This window comes from Eptesicus fuscus, chromosome 16, assembly GCF_027574615.1.
Source record: "Eptesicus fuscus isolate TK198812 chromosome 16, DD_ASM_mEF_20220401, whole genome shotgun sequence".
Taxonomy (NCBI): domain Eukaryota; kingdom Metazoa; phylum Chordata; class Mammalia; order Chiroptera; family Vespertilionidae; genus Eptesicus; species Eptesicus fuscus.
Window position 1 is genome coordinate 6,618,834 of NC_072488.1, and position 24,960 is coordinate 6,643,793.

General features: G+C 41.7%; 1 long non-coding RNA gene across 1 annotated transcript; it reads right to left on the reverse strand.

Annotated features, from left to right (window-relative positions):
• Positions 1 to 5,594: 5,594 nt before the first annotated feature.
• On the reverse strand, positions 5,595 to 24,960 carry LOC114230312 (uncharacterized). Its single transcript, XR_003616216.2, has 5 exons — positions 24,904 to 24,960; positions 23,330 to 23,478; positions 12,592 to 12,663; positions 7,796 to 7,860; positions 5,595 to 6,313 (listed from the first exon to the last, which is right to left on the reverse strand). It is a non-coding gene; the product is annotated as an uncharacterized LOC114230312 (long non-coding RNA).

Here is a 24,960-nt window from a genome sequence, read left to right on the forward strand (position 1 = left end):
GCAGGTGGTGGTGTGGCTGGCCTGTGGGCGAGCTGGTGCAGAGGAGGGAAGATGGCAGCACTCAGCATGTGTTTGTTGTTGACGGTGGTGGTGGCGGCGGTAATTTCAGATCTCCAGCCTGCGGAGTCAGATTGATCTAAACACGTCGGTAACTGCAATCCCTCTTTCCTCTTCTCGTTGAGGCTGATTTTACACCAATGGGCCCTAGTTAGCCTTGCTCCTACCCTCAAAACTGTCAGAGACATTTACCGGGCACCTCCTCCTTCAGGGGTGACTCTGAGAACTTCACCCACCCAATGGAGGGTGCTGGAAATAAAGAGAAGGTTTCTAAAGACTTTGTGGGTGATGATATTAAGCTTAGACTGTGGCACTGGTATCAACTCCGTTCAATTTAATTTGACCGACACTCATTGCATACCTCCCAGGATCGGCAGACCACACCAGCCTGGGATGCGGCGGACCCGAAAACAAGAGCAAGTCTCTCATTCGCAGCTCCATGCTGCTGAAGGTCCCAGGATACCCCTCCTCCCAACTCTCCTCTTTTGAGAGGCATATAGTGTGGTTGCAAGACCACGGGCCCCTGAGGCACACCCAGACTCTGCCCGAGAACAAACCACCCCGCCACTGAGACTCAGTGTTTCTCTCGCAAAATGTGGATCGCCTCTATTTTAGGTCGGAGCTGTGAAGGTGAACTATGCCTATAAAGCACCTGGCACCTTGCCCGGTTCAGAGTAGGTGCTCAATCAGTGGTGGTTTATAGCAGCTGGCTCCCCCGTGGCGCCCAGCCCCCAGCTGCTGCTGCTTTGCTGCTCTTGCCTCCTCGGGAACCGCTGTTGGCACAGAACTACCTTTCTTCTTGTTGCTTTTGCCACCACCCAAAGGTCCTCCAATTATGGAGTAGTTTCCCCAGTAATTATGGTTGTTCACCAGTCTTTTTAAAGGTAATCTGGACTTTTGCATAGCATTGTCGTCCTACACCAGAAGAACCTGAAATGAGTTACCAGGAAGCTACTTGAAGGGTAGTCAAGTGAAGTTGCTTTATTTCATCTCAAGCCTCTTCCTTCTGTAGAAAAAAAAAAAAAAAAAAAAGCCAGTTTCTCCAAAGAGAGTCCTGATCAGGAGGTAGTGCATGGCATGGATATTTATTTTGCCAGTGCACATTGGCAGACATGGTGCAGTTCTAAATTCAGTTGTTCTGAAGGCAGCTCCTAGTCCTGGGTTATGGTTAAGAAAGACTGTGTCCCTAGAGCCATGTTTCAGTGATAGTTTTTCCAATTCTCCATCTCCTGATGGCGGGAGAGGTGGCAGCTGCCCTGAAGGGCCAGTTGAGTGGTATTGCTCTGGGAGTCATTCGTGGAGGCCTACCTAAAGCCTTCCAAGTCTATGTTTTTCTCCGTCTTGCATCCTTTTGTTTAAAAAAGCTAGACGGGTTTTGTTGTTGTTGTCTTCAACTGAACTCAGCTGCTGATGCCCTGTGACTTTATGGGCCCATCATTCTACCACCAATTCCCTTCCAAATGAGATGTCCTCAGTCTGAGAGCCTAAAAATGTCCAGAGAGAAACTATAGGCACAGAATGGTCAACGGGCTCTCTGACAGCTAAAATTCGCTGGGGTGTTATCTGACAGTGAACAGAAAAAAAAAACAGGCAGAAACAATGTGGTCTTGATTATGGGAAATTGTTGTCTTCACCTGAACAGATTTCGGGTTATTGTTGATTACAGCACAGGTAGAAAGCCCCCGGGAGAACTTAGAGAAAGCAGAATGCTGCTTCAGCAAAGCTGCAGTTGTGTGGGTTGAGGTCTAGTGCAGCATGATGACTATAGTTGATCAAACTATCCTGTATACCAGACATTTGCTAGAAAAGTGGATCTCAGATGTGCTCACCACAAAACCAAAATGTGGAGATGGGTTTGACTGTAGTAATCATTTCACTATATTCGCATATCAAAACATCATGTTTTACTCCAATACAATTGTTATTAAAAATATAGCCCTAGCTGGTTTGACTCAGTGGGTAGAGTGTCCACCTGCAGGGGCTGAAGAGTCCTGGGTTCGATTCCGGTCAAGAGTATGTACCTTGGTTGCAGGCTCGATCCCCAGTGCTGGTCAGGACACCAGAGGAGGCAACCAATTGATGTTTCTCTCACATTGATGTTTCTCTCTGTGTGTCTCTTCCCTTCCCTTCAACTCTCTCTATATAAAAAAAAAAAAAAAAAAAAATCAATGGAAAAATATTCTTGTGTGAGGATTAACAAAGAAAAATTTTATATATATACATTTAAAAACATTTTTTGATTCATTTAAACTCTTCCATTTTAATAGATTTGTTTGTTCTTAGTGAAAATCTTGGTGAGATTGAGCTGTGCCTTCCACAGGAAATGAAAAGTGGCTGAGAGAGATTTTTCCTAAGCTTCTATCTGTCTCCTTTGTGATATGTCTTTGCTCCATCTCTCAAAATTTTAAGAATCTCCCCTTCACAGTAAATAGAACAAAATGTAAGTGTCCTTGAAGCCACGGGAAATGGATGGGCTGAGACTGATGTGGTCTGGCACTCTTGTAGTGACCAGAGTGAGGCACCCATGGTTGTCAAGTTCAGAGAGGAAGGGCCAGAGCGCCTGCTCCCTGGAGGAGAGCCCCCTTCTCCATGGCCTTAGCCACCCCGTGCTCTTCCTCCTTTTCCCTTTCTCCCCACCCACCTTTCATCATCCTCAGAAGCCCATGTGTGTGAAAAGCAACAGAGGAATGTGGGTGGGTTGACTTGTATAATTAAATCCATGTTGCATCGTGTTCTTTAAAATTAATAAGGAATTCATCCCATTGAAACTCACCATGACATCTTCCCTCTGACTCAGATTTCTTTTGCTTTTCTCTCCTTTCCTTGGCTAAAAGCATTAGACATGGGGCTATGGTTCAAATTAGTATCCTACATTTTTCTTTATTTTTTTTTAATTTGAACTTTTCTGTTCAGTGAAGAATTTAATTCATTTATATTTCATTTTTCTTCTAGCCCACATATCCACCATTGTCTTTTCTCTTCCTTGTCCTAGAACATTTAGTAAAGGGGGAAAACAAGGAAGCTCTTCGTCTTGCTTGTGACTACAGAGTTGGGGGCGGGGGAGGGTTGTAAACTACTGACCGGACCTTGACAACCCCTGTCCTTGGAAGCTCTTCTTTCCCTAGTGCTTCATTTCCTGCCATCATGCAAACCAAGCTCTCACATATGTCCACGGGCCCAGAGGGAGCTGTGTGTGTGAGGCTGAGACAAGGAGAACCAGTGAACAAACGGTGCTTCTAAGTTCCTGGGTCATGTTGCAAAACACCTTTTTATTGGGGGTAATAATTTGACCTCATTCCCTTATAAAAGTAGATTTACGTGATGGATATATATTTTTCTGCCACTGTTCTTGTGGGACAGTGATTCTATCAGGATTGGATTCAACTGTAACATAAACCCGAAATAAGTGACTTAAACCTGATAAAAATTTTCCCTACTTATGTACAGGACCAGTAGTCCTGGCTGGTATGATGGCTCGGATCAGTGGCATCTTCAGCAGTGATCCAGACCTTGTACAGCTCAGGTGTGGCTCTCAGCATCATGGACCAAGGAGGTTGTTACATTGTCATTTTAAGAACCTTCTTATAAACCATCCAAAAGAATCCATCTCTTTCCTCTGTAGCTCCTGACATTGACCACCCATGGTGCCTAGGTTAGCTTCATGAAGGCGTGAGACCAATACAGGCTCGATTCTGAATTGTGCTGCTTATCGGATGTGAAAATGGAGAAAATCCCTTAATCTCTATCAGGCTATATTTTTCTCATATGGAAAATGGAAAATATAATATATATGTCTTAGGGCAGTATGTGCATAAAAGACGATAATATATGTAAAATAATTGGCCTATTGATTTACGTGATAACAAGTAACCTCTTACTCTTGCTGTGTGGTTTTTCCATTTTCAAAGCAAACCAAACCTATGTTTAGAGACCATTTATTTTCTCCTAGTAAGACAACAACCCCAAAAGTAGGCTGCATGTCCTTAGAAGCCCTTCTCCCAATTAGGAAAAAAATAATGTGAAGAGGGCAACCTCAACCTCATGGTTGTTGCACCTTCAGTTTCTCTCTGTCATTGCTACTTTCACCTGTCGGGGACCCAGGGGATTGATGGTAAATATCCACTCCCCACTCCCTTCTAGTCCAGTGTTTCTTAAACTTCAAGTTGAAAAACCCATTGGTGATGTCAATGTACTGGGTCATGACCAGCACTTTGTTATGAAAAAATAGAATGGAATCGTAGGTTAGAAAAGAAAGTCAGGTGCATCACAAAAAATCAAGGTATCTTTTGCATGGAAGGGTTTTCATATATTTGTGTGTGTGTTCATGTATATGTATTCTATGCTATAAAATATATTTCTTAAAATGCGTCTTGAATCTTGAAAAAAAGAATACAGTGAATCACTCTACCTGACATTAAAGCTTATTATGTAGATACAATAATTAATACACCTGGCATTTGCAGATCAATAGAACAAAATAGAAAACTCAGAAATAGTCCTCCATAAGTATGCCCAATGGTATTTGACAAAGATGCAGAAGCAGTTCAAGTGGTAGGAAGTGCAGTTGGTCTTTTCCATTCAAATGGTCTTAAAAAATAGGCCCAAGTAGATCATCATCACATCTGCATTCTAAGTAGCAGCAAGAACACAAGAGAAGCCCCAGGTGCTAGCTGTCTTTAAGAAAAAAATGCCTGGAACTGCCATTGGGTCTTTAGCTGTGTCCCACTGGCTGGAACTTAGTCAAACAACCATACTAACTGAAAGAAAACCTGAGAAATGCCATCTTTATTCTGAGGAGTCATGTGCCCAGCTACAATTTCTAATATTACATTGAATTAGAAAAAGAAATAGATAAGGGGTGACAATTTACTGTCTGCTACACAGAGATGTGCAAGTGTTGACTTCCATCTCTCCTGGACACCAAAATATTTCTGCAGCACATATTAGACCAGTGGTTCTCAACCTTTCTAATGCCGCGACCCTTTAATACAGTTCCTCATGTTGTGGTGACCCCCAACCATAAAATTATTTTCGTTGCTACTTCATAACTGTAATTTTGCTACTGTTATGAATCGTAATGTAAATATCTGTGTTTTCCAATGGTCTTAGGCTCTACAGCAACGGTTCTCAACCTGTGGGTCGACAGGTTGAGAACCGCTAGCAGGGTCGCCTAAGACCATAGGAAAAAACAGATATTCACAGATATTTACATTACGATTCATTAACAGTAGCAAAATTACAGTTATGAAGTAGCAACGAAAATAATTTTATGGTTGGGGGTCACCACAACATGAGGAACTGTATTAAAGGGTCGCGGCATTAGAAAGGTTGAGAACCACTGTAATTAGACCCATAATTACAAACCTTGATGCCTCTATAATGCATGTAGGGTAAAGTCCAAACTCCTTCATAAGGATATTTATCTTCTTGAACATTTGCCCCAAGCCTAGATCTCCAGGCAGTCCCAGCCCACTACATTCTGCAAATGGGAAGACTCTACCACCTCAGAGTTCCTGCTCAAGGTCTTCCTTCCCTGCATGGCTATTCCACACCCACTCCACTCCTATAGGGAACCAATGATGCCTCACTTTGCAGCCTAGAAAAATTGTCATCTTCTCTCACTGATGCCCTTCCAGACTTCACAAACCCAGCAGAAGTAACTGTCCCCCTCCCAGGCTTCCATTCGGTCATAAGTATATCGATTATGGCCCTCACCTCATGTCTTACCGTGACTTATTTATCTGTCATTTGTTGCTATTTTCATTTTGTTTTGCTCTTGCTGGGGACTAGATACTCCTCCAATACAGGGCCTATCTTCCTGAATCCTAGTTCCAAAAATCCCTGACTCTCTCAACACCCTTAAAATTATTTGTTGAGTTATTGAGAAGTTCCTCAGGGGCAAAAACTAGAAAGAAAGAAAAAGTATCTATTTACAGCAGGTGTGCTTTGAATGGACAAAGCTGTTATTTCACAGGTTTAGTTGTGAAGAAATAATCTCTGTTTAGAACTGCTTAAAAGAGCTAAGGTAAAAAGGATGATTCTTTGACATTTTTGGGGGTCCTATTTCACTGTAGTGAGCAAATTGGAGTCAAAGTAGAGCACAGGAGAGCCCCCTGGGACATCATGTTTCTGTAGTGGGAGCACCTGTCGGCTGCAGGAAGGAAGAAGTCTTCAGATTTCAGCACACAGAGTAGCAAGGATAGCTTCAAAAATACCATTTCTGTAGTATCGTATTTGGGAGAAAATCCTCTTCTCTCTAAGAAAAAAAAATAAAGTTTTATTCTTGGAAGTCATGCCTTTTTTACATAAACAGTATTTTATATTTTATTCGTATTTGTAAATTTGTGCTTGACAGCTGTTACATCCATAAACTTGTTTTTAGAGAGGAGTTAAATGGAAAACCTTATTACTATTTGAATATCACCTCCCAATTTCCCCTTCCCTTGAACCCCAGAAAATTACCATTCTACTCTCTTCTTCCATGAGTTTGATATGTTAGATTGCTCATGCAAGTGGAATCATGCAGGATTTGTCCTTCTGGTCTGGCTTATTTCACTTAGCGAAATGTCTTTCAGGTTCATCCATGTAGTTTCAGATGGCAAGGTTTTCCTTTTTTTACGGCTGAATAATGTCAATTGTACGTATGTATCACATTTTCTTTATCCATTCATCTACTGATGGACATTTAGGTGTTTCCACACCTTGGCTATTGTGAATAATGCATGCCTCCTTTTTTGAATCAGATACCGTGTGACACATTCATCAGTGACATTCTTCCAGTGCAAATTGACCTTCATAACCCTCAGTTTCTTAAAGCTGTAAAATTTAGATCCCTGGTTGTGGCAGAGACAGTTTTATTTACTAGATCTGCATTTGCTCCTTTATATTTCCCAGTCTTCCCATTGGATCAGGGCCATGAGACATATTTAACACAGTAAGCTGTAAACAGAAGTGTCATTCGTCACTTCCCATCATGATAGGTAGGATCCAGTGTCTCCTATCCTGGTCTTCCCATGAGGGACATGTGTGCCGCATAGTTGCAAGATGGAGTGAGATTTTACATGAGTGAGAAACAAAACATCAATGTTTCAAGCCACTGAGATTGGGAGTTTGTTGTCCCAGGTAGGATTATTCACCATGACAAATACGCTGACAGTGCCAAGTTCTGAGGAGGATCAAACGGGTCATTTACATACAAGCTTGAGCACAGTGTCTGAGAGAAATACCCAGCAACCATACAGTGACATAAGGTTGATCATTAAGAACATGGCTATACTGAAAGAAAAATGTCCAGAGGACAGGAAAACTTCATTCTAGAATTGAACTTGAGAGCTGGACTTAGAAGTTATTTAACCTGGTGTTTTCCAACCCTGTATAATTATAAACCTCGGGTTCTTAACAGAAAATACGCATTTCAAGACCTTGGCCCAATTATAATGAATCAGAATCTCTTGGGAAGGTTTTGATCCCAATTGTTTTGATGGTTTTTATATGGGAGGAAAATGAGTCACAGGAGGTGAAGGACTCTCTAAGACCACTGAACTGATTACGGAGCATGCTGGGACTAGAACCCAGCTTCCACGGGGTCTAATGCTTTACTTCTGGGCTCACATAATAATGTTCTAATAGAGTGAGGCCAACACTGACCCTTTGTCCCCCTTTCTCTGATAAATCATGTCAAGACCTGCAAATGATTTTACCCCTTAACAATGAAAAGAAGATGTAATTTTAAAATTACCTTGGATGTACAGTAAAAGCAGCATTCCCATAATCAATCATCCCAAATCATGGGGTTATTTGGAGCTATTTGAAGGAAAGTAAATTGAAAACATGTTGTTAAACAATGCACCAAAGAGTTATCAAATCATAAACATCTAGATTACTTTAACATGTTGATTATTCCACATTTAGGGTCTCCTTACAAAGTAATTCTGGTCATGAAGAGACTTGGAAAATTCAATGGATCCCTTCCTAAGTTGTTAACTGTATTGGGTTCAATCATTTGGCCATGTGAGAACATATGTTATAGTTAAAAAATCATATATATAAATATATATATACATATATATGTGTGTGTATATACATAAATACTTCTCTTTGGAGCTATTATTCACACTTTCCACTAAGCAGAAGACATGGAGGCCTGTTATTAGGACATGTCTCTAAGGATACAGAAATAGCTTTGGGAATGCAGTGGTATAACACTGAACACATTAAAATCTATCTGGAGCTTTGGAAATCAAATATACAGACATTCCATAATGACCGTTGGGTTTTAGCATAATGCCTGAACCTGAAAATTCATAACTAAATAATGGCAGCACATTTATGACATAAAATGCCTTAAACCATTTGTTTATTATTATATGTGGATTTTAAGTTTCATGTTTAAGAAAATTGAAAGCCTACCCTTTTTCCCCCCTTGGAGAGGTGATACACCAATTACCTCTGAGAGCCTTTGTTTTTCTCACTGGAAGAAAGCGAAACCAGGGCTGAAATGTACGTCAGGGCATCTATTTGGTTATCAAATCTATGATCACACGCCCTTGTAAAACTAAACCAAATTAAATTAATCTGTGTTGAAAAATAAATGATGTAATTCCTGGAGGATCCCGTTTTACTCCAAGGATGGTGGCCCGGCTCTTCTGAGCAGCTCGTATGAAAGCAAAGTCTGAAACAGTTCTTGAGACTGAAAAGAGGAAATTGCCTTGAGTGGGGCAGGTGTCTGGAAGGAGCCACTACCCGTGAGTGATCTATGATCTAAGGGGTCATCATTATGAGACTTAATTATACGTGCATTCTTCCTGAGACCGGAGTCAAAGCCTGAGCTCTAAAATTAATCTCGATGTTATTTCTTCTTTGAGCTCTAAAACGAGCCCAGGGCAGATGAGGAGTCATTCATCTGACTGAGCATCACAATGCATCCTCTAACTTCTCTTGGAATGGATTCCTTATGTGGACACGATGTGAGTTGAATTGCATCTGGTTATTGTTTTTAGAGAATTTTGCTGAAATTCAAACTGAGTCTGTTACTGTGAGCTGATTCATCAGGGCCGGCCCGCGTGAGAACCAGAGTGGAACTGGGACGTGTAACAACTAAGAGGTCGCACTGCGGGCGTCCGTCCAGGGACACATTAAAGCGGGGTGGCCCAGGGGCCGGGAGAAGCACATGCAATGCACTCCTGGACTGAGCAGCCTCTGTTAGGACTCCGGTAACAGCTCAGAGAGAAGGAGTGACAGCAGCATGGTGGTAGGAAGGCGGGATTTGAAATCATAGACGTGGCTGAATCTTGAGCCTGGCTCTACCGTATAGGAGATACGATGTTGGAGTCCGTTCTGGGAACTCTCTGAGCCTGTCTTCCTCCTGGGGAAATAGTAAAATAGCGCCTGCCTTATGGAGTTGTGAGAATTAACAGGAGACTTGTACATACTGCCTAGAACCTGGTAGGTCTCAATGAAAAAAAATATGGGTGGAAAAGGCAATTTTTCAATCATCTCATCAGCAACTCACACATATTGAACATTCATTGTGGGTAAAGCACTTTGCCTTCTAATGATGCCTAGCACACACCTAGCAGTAGCAGATACCCAATAAATCGGTGAGGGAATGACAACATGGGGCTGAAGGGCTTTAGTATTGACTGTCTTTGGCTATGAGAGGAGAGAGTGGCATGACCGGTGGGAAATGCCCAGGTGCCAGTGCTGTGGGTCCCCGCAGTGCACACGGAGGCTTGGGCGTCTAGGGGAGAGGGTCCTCTCATCGCCTCGGGTCCCCCTCTCCTGTGCACAGCTGCACCTTGGCCACTGGGGTGGTAGTTCTTCTTGAGTGTTTTGTGGTCTTGCTGCTTCTGAGTCCAGAGGGTAAAAACTGAAACACAAACTAAAAATGTCAAGTTCTATTCTGCTCCCAGAGCTCCCCAGGGCCGGGCAGAGGTTTTGCAGTTTCACCACAAGCATTTACAGGGGCCGCACACTTTGGCAGGACTGAGTCTCCAGATAGCCCGACCTCTGCACACCCAGAATGCAGCTGAATTTCACGGGTTGAGAATGGGGGAGGTTCTGGGGGGTCCTGGAAAAGACTAATTCAGCTCTGGTTTATCATCGTGCTCCACTCAAACCCCCGTGTAGCCAGGGCTCGCTCGGTTTCTGGTTTCAAAATGAAATTTTCACACGGCCCAAATCCCAACCCACCCTAATTTAAAGAAACAGGCACTTGGCATGTGATCCAGACAGATCAGCAGTTGCTCACATACAGCTGTGCACATCTGGCACACAGGTATGTGATTCTGCGTGAAGATAAATTGTGTGGGGACCAAATGCACAGTTGGGAAACTAAAAATGAACCGCTTCTTGGAAGCAATCTTCCTGCACAGCAGGGCCTCTGCATGAGCCTCATCTTTTCTTCGGGCCTTTTTCAGAAAGCACATCTTTCTCCTGAAGGCCTGTGGGTGAAGCCAGGGACGTGCCCACACCTGCAGTTGGCTCTGGGCTGCTCCCTTCCAATCAGAACTTGGACACCACCTCTGACAGTCATGGTCAGGCAGCCTTCCCAGGGGAGTTACTCAGAGCCCGGGCTCCCGGAAGAGGCTAGGTCTTTCTGTGGTACAGATTCAATGTCCATAAGCTCTGTTTCATCCAGGGGCCTGTTCTTCAGGTAGAGTCCTTTTGTGACAGTTGCTGAAGGGTTAGGGCCCTTCACCAAACTCAGTGGACCAAAAGTCCACCTCCCTTGAGAGCCTCATAGTGTCAATGGTGCCCACCCTTATGGAAGCATATTTCCCAGGGTTCAGGTACTTGTAATTCAAGGGAGGGCCTCAGGCTCATATGCTCTTCAGATCAGAGGACTCCAGTTGAGGTGCTGCACTGGCCTGGAGAAGACAGAAAGAGCGAGGCAGTCTCCTGGATTCCAGGAAGCACTGCTCAGTGGGCTCAGTCACCAAGGCTGGATGTAGAATGTTCCATTATGGGCTCAATCTCACAACTTCAGCAATGGGAAGTTACTAGGTGTTGGCACAACTAAACTAATCATTTTGAAGGAGATTCTACCCATCTGTTTACTATGTGATGCTAATACCAAGCAATGGCCTAGCAAGCTGATCTTTAATCTTGGTTCTCCTCTCCCTCCTTCATATCTATCTATTTATCTCTCAAAAAATAAATCCAATAAGTGAAAGGGAAATTGCAGTGACTCTAGAGGGAAATACAATCTACATCTTGTCTCACTTGAGTTAGAGTAGATTAGCCATAATATCCATTTCTGTAATGTTGCATATGCTGTTTTGGGTCTGATTTTTTTATCCCTTTTCCAGCTTGATGAACACTGGATCATTCTTTATAGCTCAACTCAGGCCTCACCTGTTTTATGAATCCTTCTTGTACAGGAAATGACTTGATTCTCTATCCTAGCACTGCATGTATACCAGCCTATGAATACCACACCAGCTTTGTGATTTTCTGTTTGCATGTCTGCTTGCCCACCATACTGTGGGTCTCTGCACAGCAAGGACTGTCTAGATCTTTCTATTTCCAACACCGATCCCTATTTCAATAAGTAAATATTTGGCAAATTAATGCCAATACTATTCCTTTGTCCCTTGACATAACTGTGATAGGACCCAGGCATTCCCAGTTTTTGAACTCCACAATAGCCCAGTATGAGAATTCAGAAGGTCCTCCAAAAGGGTGACCTGGACGTGACCCAGAAACCAAACAAAAAACAACCACATTCTGAGGTAGCCTGCAATTGCCAGAATTGTCTTGGGGTCCTGACAAAAGATAAAATAAGAAGGAGCATGGGAGTGAGAACAGGACAGATTTTTGTTGTTCTTACTGAAGAGACCCCCAGAAAGGTCAAGTCATTTTAGGCTTCACTGCTGGGACCTGGGTAAGTGCAAAGATATAAATCACTGTGGGAGTTGCGGAGGGTTCCCTGAAGGACACCCAACTCAAGAACCATTAACAGCTACACATCCCAATGGAGCCAACCTTTGCCTTGCATGGGTAGTTTATAAAACTCTTTTAAACATCAGACTGAGCAAAAGCCTTGAGAGGGAAGGTTCTGTCTTTTGCAGAACCCAACATACATTTTATACTCATGTGGGAACAAAAAGTTGAGAAGAACCAACAGCCTATTTGAGTTTGCTGATATAAATAGATAGATAGGTGATAGATAGGTACTCATTTACCATCTGTTTTTCTATTTAGTTTTTTAGGAATAAAACCCAAAGTACTCACCCAAATTAATGACTGATAAAGAAGAGCTTTAGCTTGGAGTCCAAATGATAATAAGATCCCATGACTATGATAGCTCAGAAAATGGGGTTTCTAAGAGGAGTTTCCCATGATTTCTTATCCTGTCACTGAAAACCCTAGCACTGCCCTAGGTTGCTCCTAACCCTATCCTTCACCTTAGACTTCCTCTTCTCTCCTGCTGAGCCTCTGTACCAGGATTCCCTGAAGCAGTGCTGCCTCCCTCCATATGGTCCACTTGAGAGCCAGGTACCAGCCCATCATAGGGACTGCCCTGTTCCTTACCATGTATGGGGAGAAACACAGCCACTTGGAGTGAGGGGAGGAGAAGATCAAACCACAGCTCCATTAAGGTTTCTATGGAAAAATACATATTGAAAAGGTAAACCTCTGGGGAGGTAACAGATTTAAGCAGAATTGTCTAATCATCCAGAAACTTTCTATACTTGCTATCATAGCCAGCCACCCAATCAAAACCAGCCCATGCTCCAAGTGAGAGAGAAAGAAGTCCAGTTGCCCATGTGCATCCAAACAATGACTTCCTGTAGACTTGATCCTGGCCTCATCAGAGCTCTGCACCATAAGCTGCTATGGGAATCTCAGGAAGGCAACAGGAAGAAAGTGAAAGTTGGGAGGGAGCAGACAAGAGACATAGCACTAGACTTGGAATTAAGAAGTTGGCGATCTCATCCACTACTTCACATGTCTACTTAAAAAGGCCCTTAGCTTCTCTGAGTCTTATGTTTCTTTCATTACAGAATAAGAAAAATCAACCATATAATGCAGTGTTTTTTTTCTCACCTTCTAGGACATTTACAGAAATTATTTCATTATGGGACCTAAAATGTTTGTTTCTAGTGCTATTATTCTGGCTTATTTTTTCAGGGATTTTGTTCAGAAAGATACTGTTGTGCTGGAGTCCCTTTCAATCCAATTACCAGTTTGCTCTATAGAAGTCTCCTGAGTCTGGGTCGGCCTAGCCCGCAAAGCTAAGTCTGTTTTCATGTTTGGGTTATGGATCCATTTGGAGTAGCTATTCATTAAATACTTGCTAACTAAAATAATCACCCATTTTTAAAAACCAACATTGAGAGGTATTCTTTCCAAACTCCAGCCTATGCTGAAAAATCCGCAGCATGCTGTGGTTAAAAGCAGTTGGTCCACTCTGAACGATCTTCTGAGTGAGTTCCAGGAAGACCTTCTCTGTCGATAAGGAGAAACCAGTTACCAACCAGTCTGGCTGGGCTGGGAGATCTTCAGGGCAGGCATCTGTCAAAGTGTCATTTCCATATTTTCCTGGCATTTATGACATTCTTCAATTATATCTTTTTGTCCAAACCACATCAGTCCAGACCTCTAAAACTAGTCTTTTTCTTCAGGAATTGGGTAAACCTGTAAGCTTTCCCCCGCTATTTCTACGAATGCAGCAATCCCAGGAGAGTATCACACACAGGGCATATTTGAAATCAAGGTATTGTGAAATCCTGCCTTAGATAGGAGTGGGGCCTGTTCCTAATGCCTTTGATCAGCAGCTAAAAGAGCAAGACACCTAAACAACACAGCCCATGATGGGAAGTGTTACTGGTTTTCAGCACTGGTTTCCAACTCCAGTCATGTACCTATGGTCCTTGTAACATTTCACACTTGAACCTCAATTCCCAACAAGCAAATAGGAAATTATCTCCACAAAATTTAAAGTAGGTTGATACAGAGAGCTTTCTTCATTTTCCATTGTCTTCCCTCACCTTGATAGTATAATCTTCTCTCCCTTCTCATCAGCAATCAAAATAGCCATGATTAAGTCCCACACATCACTGTCAAAACATTTTTCTGGAAAAACAAAAATCTGTAAACTAATTTATAATAAGGGATGGATGACTGAAAAAATCTTAAATTAAGATATGGGGGTAGGTGGCATCATAACAGGGAAAAAGAGCCTTAAACCAAAGTGACAGTGAAGTTACAGATGATAGCCATTGGCAGAGGGAAGGCCATAGAGCATTGCATCTACACTAACTCTGGGAGATTGTGAAACACTGCCAAGCTTGGGCCAGGAGAGGGTCAGGGTATGTGAGCTACTCAGTTCTATTAATAAACCTGCAGCAAGATGTAAATGTGTTGCTCCAGGGAGCCTACTTCCTTGTAACAGAGAGCAATCCAAGTTTCTGTGTTGACCCTGCCATTTCTGCTGGCACTGGGCTCTGAAGAGCACATCCTTTGGGCAGGCAAACTCACAGCCTTCATGGGAGATGTGTGTGCCTCCCTGAGGAGCACCAGGGCCACGTGTTCATCCCCCATCCACTGCCCTCCCCCACCCCTCCCCCCACCCTCCACCCTGAGATGCTCAGGCAGAAGGAGGCCTTCTGTGCTCTGCTTGCTGAACAGGGTGCCTGTCTGTAGATGTCTAAACAAACAACACTGAGTGGAAATGTCTTGGGGGGGTGGGAGTGGGGTAGGGGTGTTCTTTCAGAATCTGGCTACTGTGAGGGCACAATCCATCATCTCCTAAAACGCAGTTTAAAGTACAGTGTGTGGTCCTATTCCCTTGGGTCTTTCTTGGCTTAGAATTTAATTAAGATCTTGAGGGGAAAAACTGTGATGCAAAACAACTGGTGTGTCCCAAAGTGTACATTGCAAATGTTCATGACAGTACAATCCACAGTTAGTTTTGATTTAGGAAAAGTCCCAATGTGAATAAACTAAGCACAGGGCATAATAAATGGCATCTTCAGTGTAATTAAACCAGGTCGACTGCACTGGCCATGTGTTTCCTTCTGGCGCTTTGAATGAGACAGTATGTCTGTCACTCAATTGACAGCATGTGATTCAATCAGCCTCAGGCCACGTTCTTGTCAGAGTGGGTAGCAATTGTCCCCACTGCCAGTAAAGATGCTCTAACCCTCACCCATCTGCCCAAGGATGAGGCCAATATCTCAAAAATGACAGTTCCTGCACCCCACCATCCTAAAAGTCAGGGACCCATGTGCTTCCTCTAAGTGGCAGCAGCCTCTTGTGAACCTGAAGATGCCTGCAGAATCAGGAACCCTCATTGTGGATGGGTGCCTTCACTTGAGAACTGTCAATAGATTACTTTGATTTGGGGAATAGAGAAAAAATTTGAAACAATTGTTTTATTAAAAACATATCAGTTTGAACTTCCTGATCCTGAGGATTGCCAAACCAGAGAAATGCAGCTCTTTCAATGATTCATACTTCTGGGAGGAGGAGGGCTTCTATGGCATCAAAATAATTCCAAGCTTAGAGCCTAATTGAAGTTGTTTTTCTTTTTGTGCTTTGTATAAAATGAATGAATTTTTAAATTAATTAGCTAGATGTTTATCTCAACAGTGTCTACATTTATTTTAAGATGCTTATGCATATGTAGAAAACATAATTGATTCAGCCTGCAGGTAATATTTGATTTGTGTGAGAAGACACAGATTACTTGTGTTAATTCCACAGTTCCCAGTGGCCATTGGAAATCATGAAAACCTGAAATTACTGCTGGTATTTACCAGGCATAACAAAGTTTCTCATGATGTATTTTGAACACTGGAGACATAAAGGTGGTCGTTGACATAATAGGTGAATATTAGGTGAAACCACATCTGAAGGTGCTGATAATTGGAGGAAGTGGGATAGGGTCTCTAATGAGTAACTACAAACTCTTCCTGTGTTTTCCTTCTCTTTCATCCTTGATCTGCCACATGATTCAGTGCATGATCTGGGAAACGCCATTTTTGCTCTCTGCACCTCACGTCCTTCAGATGGGACCTGGTAGATGGGATATGAGGTAGAACAGCAGTTCTGAATCTTTATTTACAAATGTCATTGAAATTTTTATGAATTGTAAGAGCCCTTCTGGGGAATGACCACTGAGATACTGCCCTACAAGGACACTGGACATGGCCATGGAGCTGTGATGCTTTCTCCTTTGCAGAGATATCATAGGGACCAGTTCCAGGGAGGCATCTGGAAAGCATGTAGCCTGACCTGCAGCTGTGCTCAGTTTCAGTTTGTTCCAACTGGTGACCCTCCAGGGCTCTTTTTCTTCCCCGACCCAGACATGCTCTTTCTCCCTGGCTGCCCTGGCCCTTCCTAGTCTTGTAGAAATAATTGTGCCAAAGGCAAGATGATTCCACCCAGGAGAAGGGCCTTACAGCATTGTCTCATATTAAAATGGCTTCTTCAGCCTACTCTAAGCAGTTCATTCTCTCCTCCTTGACCTGATCCCCTTCCGAAAGGGCTCTTTATACTTTAGAGACAGGATTTTTTTTACAGGCATCTTCCACGCAGAGTGGAGGCAAGTCAGACAGAACACATAGATTATGGTTGCTGGTGTCTTCAAGCTTCCTAGGCGGTGCAGGACTAACTGATAAACATCACGTAAGGAAAAAATGCAGGGGTTGGTCATAATGTCCTTTATCATCCAAAGTCTCACTCTTACGGATTTACAGCAATCCCCTTGTCATGGCACCTGAGCACCATTTCTTTGGAGTCACTATTTTTTTTTTTTCATTCTCCCATTATTTTCTATATCTGTGCCATCCAATATAGCAGCCACTGTTGCATTATCTATATCTACTTAAATGAATTATAATTAAAGAGAAAGCTCCTCAGCTGTACTAGCCACATTTCAAGTCCTCAGTCACAACATACATATGTTTTGTGGCTATTGGGTTGGACGGCACAGATATAGAACATCCCCACCATCACAGAAAATTCTATTGGACACCAATGAGCTATGCATACATTCAGTAAAGGCACACTCTGTGTCAGCTCCTGACTGAGTTTTGAAAATATAAGAGTAGACAAGATAGGTTTCTGCACATGGGTGTTAGAGGAGGCAGGCACAGAATTATACCATCACAATTCTCTGAGCCCCTGAGGTGGAGATGAGAGAAGATATTCCAAGCAGTGGCCACAGCATATAAAAATGTACAGAGTCCTAAAAACATTGCACTTTCAGAGAAGGGGGCATTTCAAATGTAAAATGTGTCTAGTGAGTAAAAGAGTGGTAATAATGACTGATAAACTAACGTGAAAAGACAGGAAAGGTCTAGATTTGATGGGATCTTGCATGCCATGCTGCTTTGGTAGTTTGTTTTATACAGGTTAATTCTTCTACAACCTGATCTTTAACTAGTTTTATCACCTCAAATTTGGTTTCTTAAAATCACATACCATTTTGTTTCATTTCTTTCAGAAACTTATTATAGAACCTTTTTACAAAACTCAGACACCCAAGCTCCTGTCCTCGCTGTAGCTTAGTTTGTCATTCTTCCAGGCACTTCTCCTTGGGTTAACATCTCCCATCATCATGTTGTATGGTTGTTGGAAGATACACTGTATGGTGGATGTTTGTGTTTAAGTATTTAGCAGTTCAGAGATATGCCTTAAATTGACAGTGATGATGATCACAAGGAAAATAAAACATGTCAATGCCCAAATAGAAATGCTGAGTTGGTCACAATAAGGACCCTATAGGAGGTAGTCCAGCAGCTCTTCATCTCAGAGCCTGAGCATTTCCTTGTAAACTACATAAATCCCTCACCTGTGGTTGAGATGTGTCTCTATGTGCCTGTCCTAAAAGCAGCATGATGACCATTCAAAGATGTACACCATGAAATCACGGCTGCATTCTAGAAGACATTTACTGAACATCTGATGAGAGTTGAGACACTACTGTGTTCAATGTTGACAAACCTAATGGGTCTGTGATGAGAAGAAGGCTCTTGTTATCATGATCCTGACTTCTGGAATATTCATTTCAGATTCCAAATCCCTTCCACTGCTGTCATCTCCTATGGTCTCAGAATATCCCTGGTAGGTAGATAAGATCAGGCCTGGTATCCCAGTTTTACAGATGGCAAAACTAAGGTCCAGGGATATGAAGTCATTTCCTGATATCACATTAAACTAGAGCCAGACCTCTTATTTTTCAAATCTAAGCTTTGAAATGTGCTCTCAGAAGGCAAGTTATGTAATTACAGCAAATTCCCCTAAAATCAAATTTTCCTTGCACATTGGGATGAAACATCCAAGCTGAGGGAAATAAAAAAAAAAAAAGTAAAAGAAAACATGAGACCCTTGACAATTGCATGTGGTTAAAAACAGACACAAAATTCACAGCAGCTCAAAGCCCTAAATGTTCCTCTCATAGTCAACAGAAACTGGAAACTGATTACTTCTGGAAGTCACTGAGGTCAAAATGTTGAGGCGACCACCACCATCAATGGCCTCCCTATTATATAAGAATAAGGAAGAGTTGGATGAGTTCAAAGTTTTCTTTCAGAAGAATAGAAATAAAAGTGCATCTATATCTTAACTCACATTTCAGTGGATACAAAAACACTGTGACAAACGTCCGAGTGGCCACACTGAGCGGTGCTGCGGAGCAAACATGAAATAAGAACTCTGTTTTGAGCCTTCATCCAATTGCAACTGCGGAGCTGCAAATAAATCCCAGCACATGTTGTTTTAATTAATGGAAAATAATAAGATAACAGTCATGATCATGGGGCTTAACCAACCATACAGTTAAGCCTACATTTGTTTTCAATTACGGTTAAAACGTATTCAGTTGAATACAGCTTAAGTGGTAATTGCATTCTTTACAAGTTGCTAATAATCTCTGGAATGGCAATTCTAATAAAAATTTTACTCTAATGGGTACATGTCCTGCTTCCTCACATGTCAAGGCCAGTGAAGTCATTAGCGGCATTAGACGTCCAATAGTCTATCTGGAGAGTTGGCCTGCTGTCCAAAGCCCACACATGAACCACTCAGTGTGTACTTAACGTGGGAAGCGGCGTGGTCATTTGATTGTGGTTTTATGCTCTTTCTCAGGAATGCTTCTCAGGGGCAATTGTGCTCTTGGAGAGTGGCTATTTGTCACTGCCTATCAGATGAGGCCTTCGACAGACTCTACAATAGGAAGCTCAGCCATCCCAGCTACAGGGACTGAACTTCACTTCGAGATAGTCACTGACCTCCCCCCAAATTTCCAAAACATCAATCTCTGTTTAATGGGTGGGTGGCTGTAGGACTGTACTGACCACAACATTCCAATCCAGGAAAATATGTCTGGGTGCACACATGGTTTGATAAACTGCTTTTAATGTTCTGAGTCAGAGAAAAAATCTTAGTCCTACTGTTATATGCTCCCTTTCTTTTCTCATCTCCCAATACTACTACTGTGCTTATCTACCTCAGTTTCTCTTTCACTGCCATGCTCTTTCTTCTTCTCTTCCTGCCATCCCTATGGGAAAATGTCAGGGCAAATAACAGGCCCAGTCTTAGAGTCAGAGAGCCTATGTGGGATGGCTCTGAACTGTATCATTTGCTCAACTGCCATCTCAACTATTTGTCACTCCAGTGATTCAGCTCCACATCTCTGGGTTTGGAGAGCTGTTAAAATTCAAGTAATGAGAGCATTATTATCCCCAACATCTACTTGAAATTGAGAGAAAGACCATAGGAGCTTTGCCCAGAAAGAAGGAAGGAGATTTAGAGAAGGAGGGACAGCATCTCGCAATTTTAACAGAGTCCAACCCTAGATGGAAATTTGAGCCTGTTGCTAGTAGTGCTTTTCTAAAGGCGAAGGTACGAAGTTGTGCAATAAACACATATTAAACACACAAATGGGAGTGGAAGTAGTCAAGAGAAACAGATGGCAGAGACATGACTGTACTCATAACCAACAAGTAGCCATGGCAATGCTTGGGCCATTATTAAGTTTGCATATAATTCAAAAAGCAAAGTCAGCCACTATTCCTAATAGTTTATCTATTTCAATGAATCCTTCCTCTTTCCTTTGTCACACTTGAGATACTCTGATAGAAGAGGCACAGGTACTATTTGGTCTATCATGGAGTATCTATGAGAGCTTGAACAATTACTGTCCCTTTTTTCAGTCTTCATTTTCTCATTTTCTAAACTGATAATTTTAAAGGTACTTCTGACTATTGTGATTCCATGAAATTAAAGTGAGGGTTAGGAGAGATGTTGCTAAGGCTTCTATCCACCTCCTACTTCTAGAGTTCCATGGAAGTTCTGGCTAGCCATCCTTCTGCCTTCTAATAGCACTTGCTTGGGTTTTCGTAACTTCAAAGGGAGTGAAGTAGCCCCATAGAAAATCATCATAATGGCTGAAAACTGGAAGCCAGCACACTAGGCAAGTGCTAGAAAGATAGTATGTGGCTCTGTATACTTAATCCTCCACTTACTCCCCAAACGGCACCACTCTCATTACCATAGACCATGGTGTGCCCTGATATTGTATCACCCACTAGAATTTCATTGAGTTCTAACTTGGACCAGGCACTATTCATTACATAGATTCTAATTTGGATTAATTAAATTGTCTCATCCAAAATAATATTTTTAGTCTTATCTCCCACTGATCCCCGATATGCACTCAGAGCTTCAGCCAGACATGGTAGCTTACAGTATTAGTTTCCTATGACTGTGTAACAAATTAACACAAACTGAATGGCTTAAAGAAACATCCCTTTATTATCTCACTGTTTCTGTTGGTATGGAGTCCAGACATGCCTTAGCTACATTCTGGGCTTTCTCTGTGCTAATCTCCTTTCTGGAGTTTAGGGTCCTTCTCCAAGCTCACTTGCTTGTTGGTAGAATGCAGTCCCTTGGATTATAAGACAGAGGTTCTGCTTTCTTGCTTGCTGTCAGCTAGGGAATACTCTAAGCTCCCAGAGGCCCCATAGTTGCTTGCCAAGTGGAACTCTCACAAATAGCAACTCATTTCTCTAAACCCAGCAGGAGAATCTTTCTCCAGTCTGCTAAGATGGAGTCTCATATAAGAGAACACAATCACAGCCGTAATTATCACCTTACCTTTGCCATCTGACATAATCCAATCATGGGAGTAGTGCAAACCACCTCTCACATAGTCTAATGGCTAGAAGCAAGTCACAGGTGCCACCTTCCCTAGGGGAAGGGAGTTATACAAGGGTGTGATTCCCTGAGAATTACCTTAGAATTTTGCCTGGTTATCATAGTTATCACTTCAAGAGCATTTTCCTCACCCCTTTTAGACATGAGCTTTTCTCTGCCCATGCCTTTCTTTGCCTATTTCTAAAACCATCACCTTCATAGATGACTTTAAGTTTGCCCATGCTGCCTCCTGGGCTTCCATTGCATGTATAATCCTCCACAGTCACTTACTCATTCTGGAATGCATTTCAGTTTTCGAGATCTTCTCCCCAGTATGACAAATCCTCTTCAGAGTAGGGAACTAAATTATATTCACTCTCATATCCCCTTCCCACTCCCCAACCTCCACAACAGCATCCTGCATAGAGTTTTCTACATAGGTGGTAGTTGGCAAACAAATACTAGTGAAATTCAATAAATTGAACCAAAGCATAGAATTACAGAATCTACAAGGTTGAAGCCGAGCTTTGAAGTCATCTAGACCAAACTATCTCCCTTATTGCTTTTGGCAGGAGGCTACTGGCATCTCTTCATGTTTCTATGTCCCATCTGCTATCAAACATTTTTATGACATTTATTTCCTCATTATAGCCCTTATTTTGCTTTATTTATATATCTGTGAGGCGCAGAACAGTTGGAAATTATCCCTTCCTTTGCAATATTTTCTTCCCCAAAGCCCCAGCCAGCCCAGACTCCCTATGCCCATGACGGGTCTCCAGGGCTGCTGTGACAGCATTACTCCCCACTTCCCTATGTCTCCCCTCTCTCCTCCATACCTCCATCATCAATTTCAAACTTCCTGTCTTGACATTCAAGGCCTCCTTACACTTTGAGTCTGTCTTTATCACCTCCGTTATTTTCCCTATGTCTCCCTCCCTTGTTCCCACTCCAAATTCTGGGAATTCCTCCAAGTTTCTCAATATTCCTGGAATCATCATCCCCCATCCTCCCCTCCCCCTTTTTCCCCATCATCTGTCAAGCTTTCTCTTATTTCTCTTATCTTCTCTAATCCTAAAAAACCCTGAAGTTCTCTTTTGACACAATAAACCAGATGTATATTTAATGTTCCATTAGCTAATATTGCCTGTGACTATTTGACCACTGAAATATATGCAGGACAACTGTGATAATGCTTTGACCTTTGTCAGAGTGAAAATCATAGCCAGTTTCCAATGTTGGATGTGGGAAGGAAGCCTACAATAGACCAGAATTAAGTTATTAAGTTGTCTTGATTTGCCCAAGTGACTGACTAACTCAGAAAGGATAAGAATGATTTGGGGCTAAATATATCACCCTAATACAGTGGTTCTCAATTTTTCTAATGCCACAACCCTGGTGACCCCCAACCATAAAATTATTTTCGTTGCTACTTCATAACTGTAATTTTGCTACTGTTAATGAATCGTAATGTAAATATCTGTGTTTTCCGATGGTCTTAGGCAACCCTGCTAGTGACCCACAGGTTGAGAACCGCTGCTGTAGAGCCTAAGACCATCAGAAAACACAGATATTTACATTATGATTCATTAACAATAGCAAAATTACAGTTATGAAGTAGCAACGAAAGTAATTTTATGGTTGGGGGTCACCACAACATGAGGAACTGTATTAAAGGGTCACAGCATTAGAAAGGTTGAGAACTACTGCCCTAATAGGTCAAACTAGGCTCTCTCTCTCTCTCTCTCTCTCTCTCTCTCTATATATATATATATATATATATATATATATATATGTATATGTATATGTATGTGTATGTATATGCATGTATATATATGTATATGTGTATATGTGTGTGTATATATATATATAGTCCTGACCTGAAATTATTTTTTCCATTGCTTCTTAGAGAGTTGAAGGAAGGAAGAGAGGTTACTACTGGGTGCCTCCTGCAGAGGTTAGCTCTCATAGTTACCAGGTGTTGTGATTTGGGATAAATTAGGTCAATCCTCTGACATTCAGATTCTTTATTTCCAAATGGAGATGCTCCTAGTGATATCTAATAATGTCAGTTAAATTAACATAAGAAAATGCAACAAATTGTAAAATGTATGTAAAAGGAACTTACAATCTTACAGCAGCATTTCTGACCGAAGCTTTTGTCACATCATCAATGGTGATTAACTGTGGAGAGCCACTTCCTTCTCACAGGGCCTTGATTTCTTCATCTTTGAAACTGGGGAACAAATTCCTGCCTTGTCTTTTCAACAAGCTATTCTGAAGATACCATAAAAGAAGTGAAATGAACATTTTAACTAGGAAATGTATGAAAATATAAGGTATTGTTTTCATCACAGTCAGCAACATTGCCATCCCGGAAGGAAGTCACATGAGCTGTCTACATTCCCTCTGTCTTCTCCACCTGGAATACTCTATCCCTTTCTACTTCCCCACCTCACCTGACTCATGTGTATACATATTTCAGGTCCCAGGTAGTCCTCTTATCCTCTCCCTGAACCACCAGCCTAGTCAGTGATCTCCTAGGCTCTCAATCACTGTACATCCAGCCCATGAACATGGGACTGTCATGGCTCCCACCTGGGGACATCAAGCCAGAGATTTATTTTAGGCTGACTTTAGGGGCAGTCACAACTTGACTTTGTCCAATAGCAGGGAAGTTTGGGGAATTTCTGAACACAATCATTATTGTTTCTCACAATCTGAATGATTTTCAAATCCCTGGTTTCATAGATGGCTTCTACTATTTTTATGAGCCAGGAATATTGCAAGATTGGTACATTATTATATTTTTATTTCCATAAATGTTTGTTTACATAACAACCATCTTTGATATGCAAGTGATATGCTATTCCAAGATGGATCCAAAGAAATAAAAACACTTGCGTAAAAATCTACAATATGGTAAATTTAAGACTTGATTTCTGACATCTTTAAACTTCTTGTTACTGAAGATACTTCCTGGATTGAATACTTCCAGCTTTATTCATAAAAAGAGGTATGTGAACCAATTTTATTGATTTTTAAGGTCAAATCCCTTTTGAGAGTTTCAAAGCTTCAGAGCAATGTAATGTGGAAGTCTCTTCCAGATAACTTCCTTTTATCTTTAGTCTCATTCTTCTGTTAATGTGTGTTTAATATTCATAGATTCAAATTATCAGAGTAAAAATATAATTTATCTTTTCAGTTTCCTAGTTTATTCTTCACTTTGTAGTGAGGCAGAAAGAAAAGACATAACATTGGATGATTGCTGGAGTTTGCCTAAACGTGTAGATCATTTTTTCTCTCCAATATAATCTTTACCATTAAAGGTAGTGGCTATTTTATAAGTAGTTTGAATCAAATTCTCAGAATTTATCCATCAATTCATGTATAGTTTGACTGATTCCATTCTAGTCTAGTCTCTTTTTACCTTTTCAAATTGTTCTCTTTACTTTTTAAATGGACTTAAAAGAGAATCGTTTTTCATGTAATTGGTCCCACAGCATTCATACCCTCTTCCCACACATATAACTACCCTCCATGTCACTGAGTGAGTTTAGGGCATAATTTGCTAATTTGGATATTTGAGCTACTGGTAACTGAGTAGGAAAACTCTGCGCTGTTCCAGGTTCTCTTCCAATAAAGCAATATTGCAATTCTAAATTATAATTATTTAACAGATTAATTGGAAGCTTCTCCTACCCTCAGTATTTGGGAGATCTTGTGGGTTGAAAAGACTTTTGCTCCATGAAACCAAAG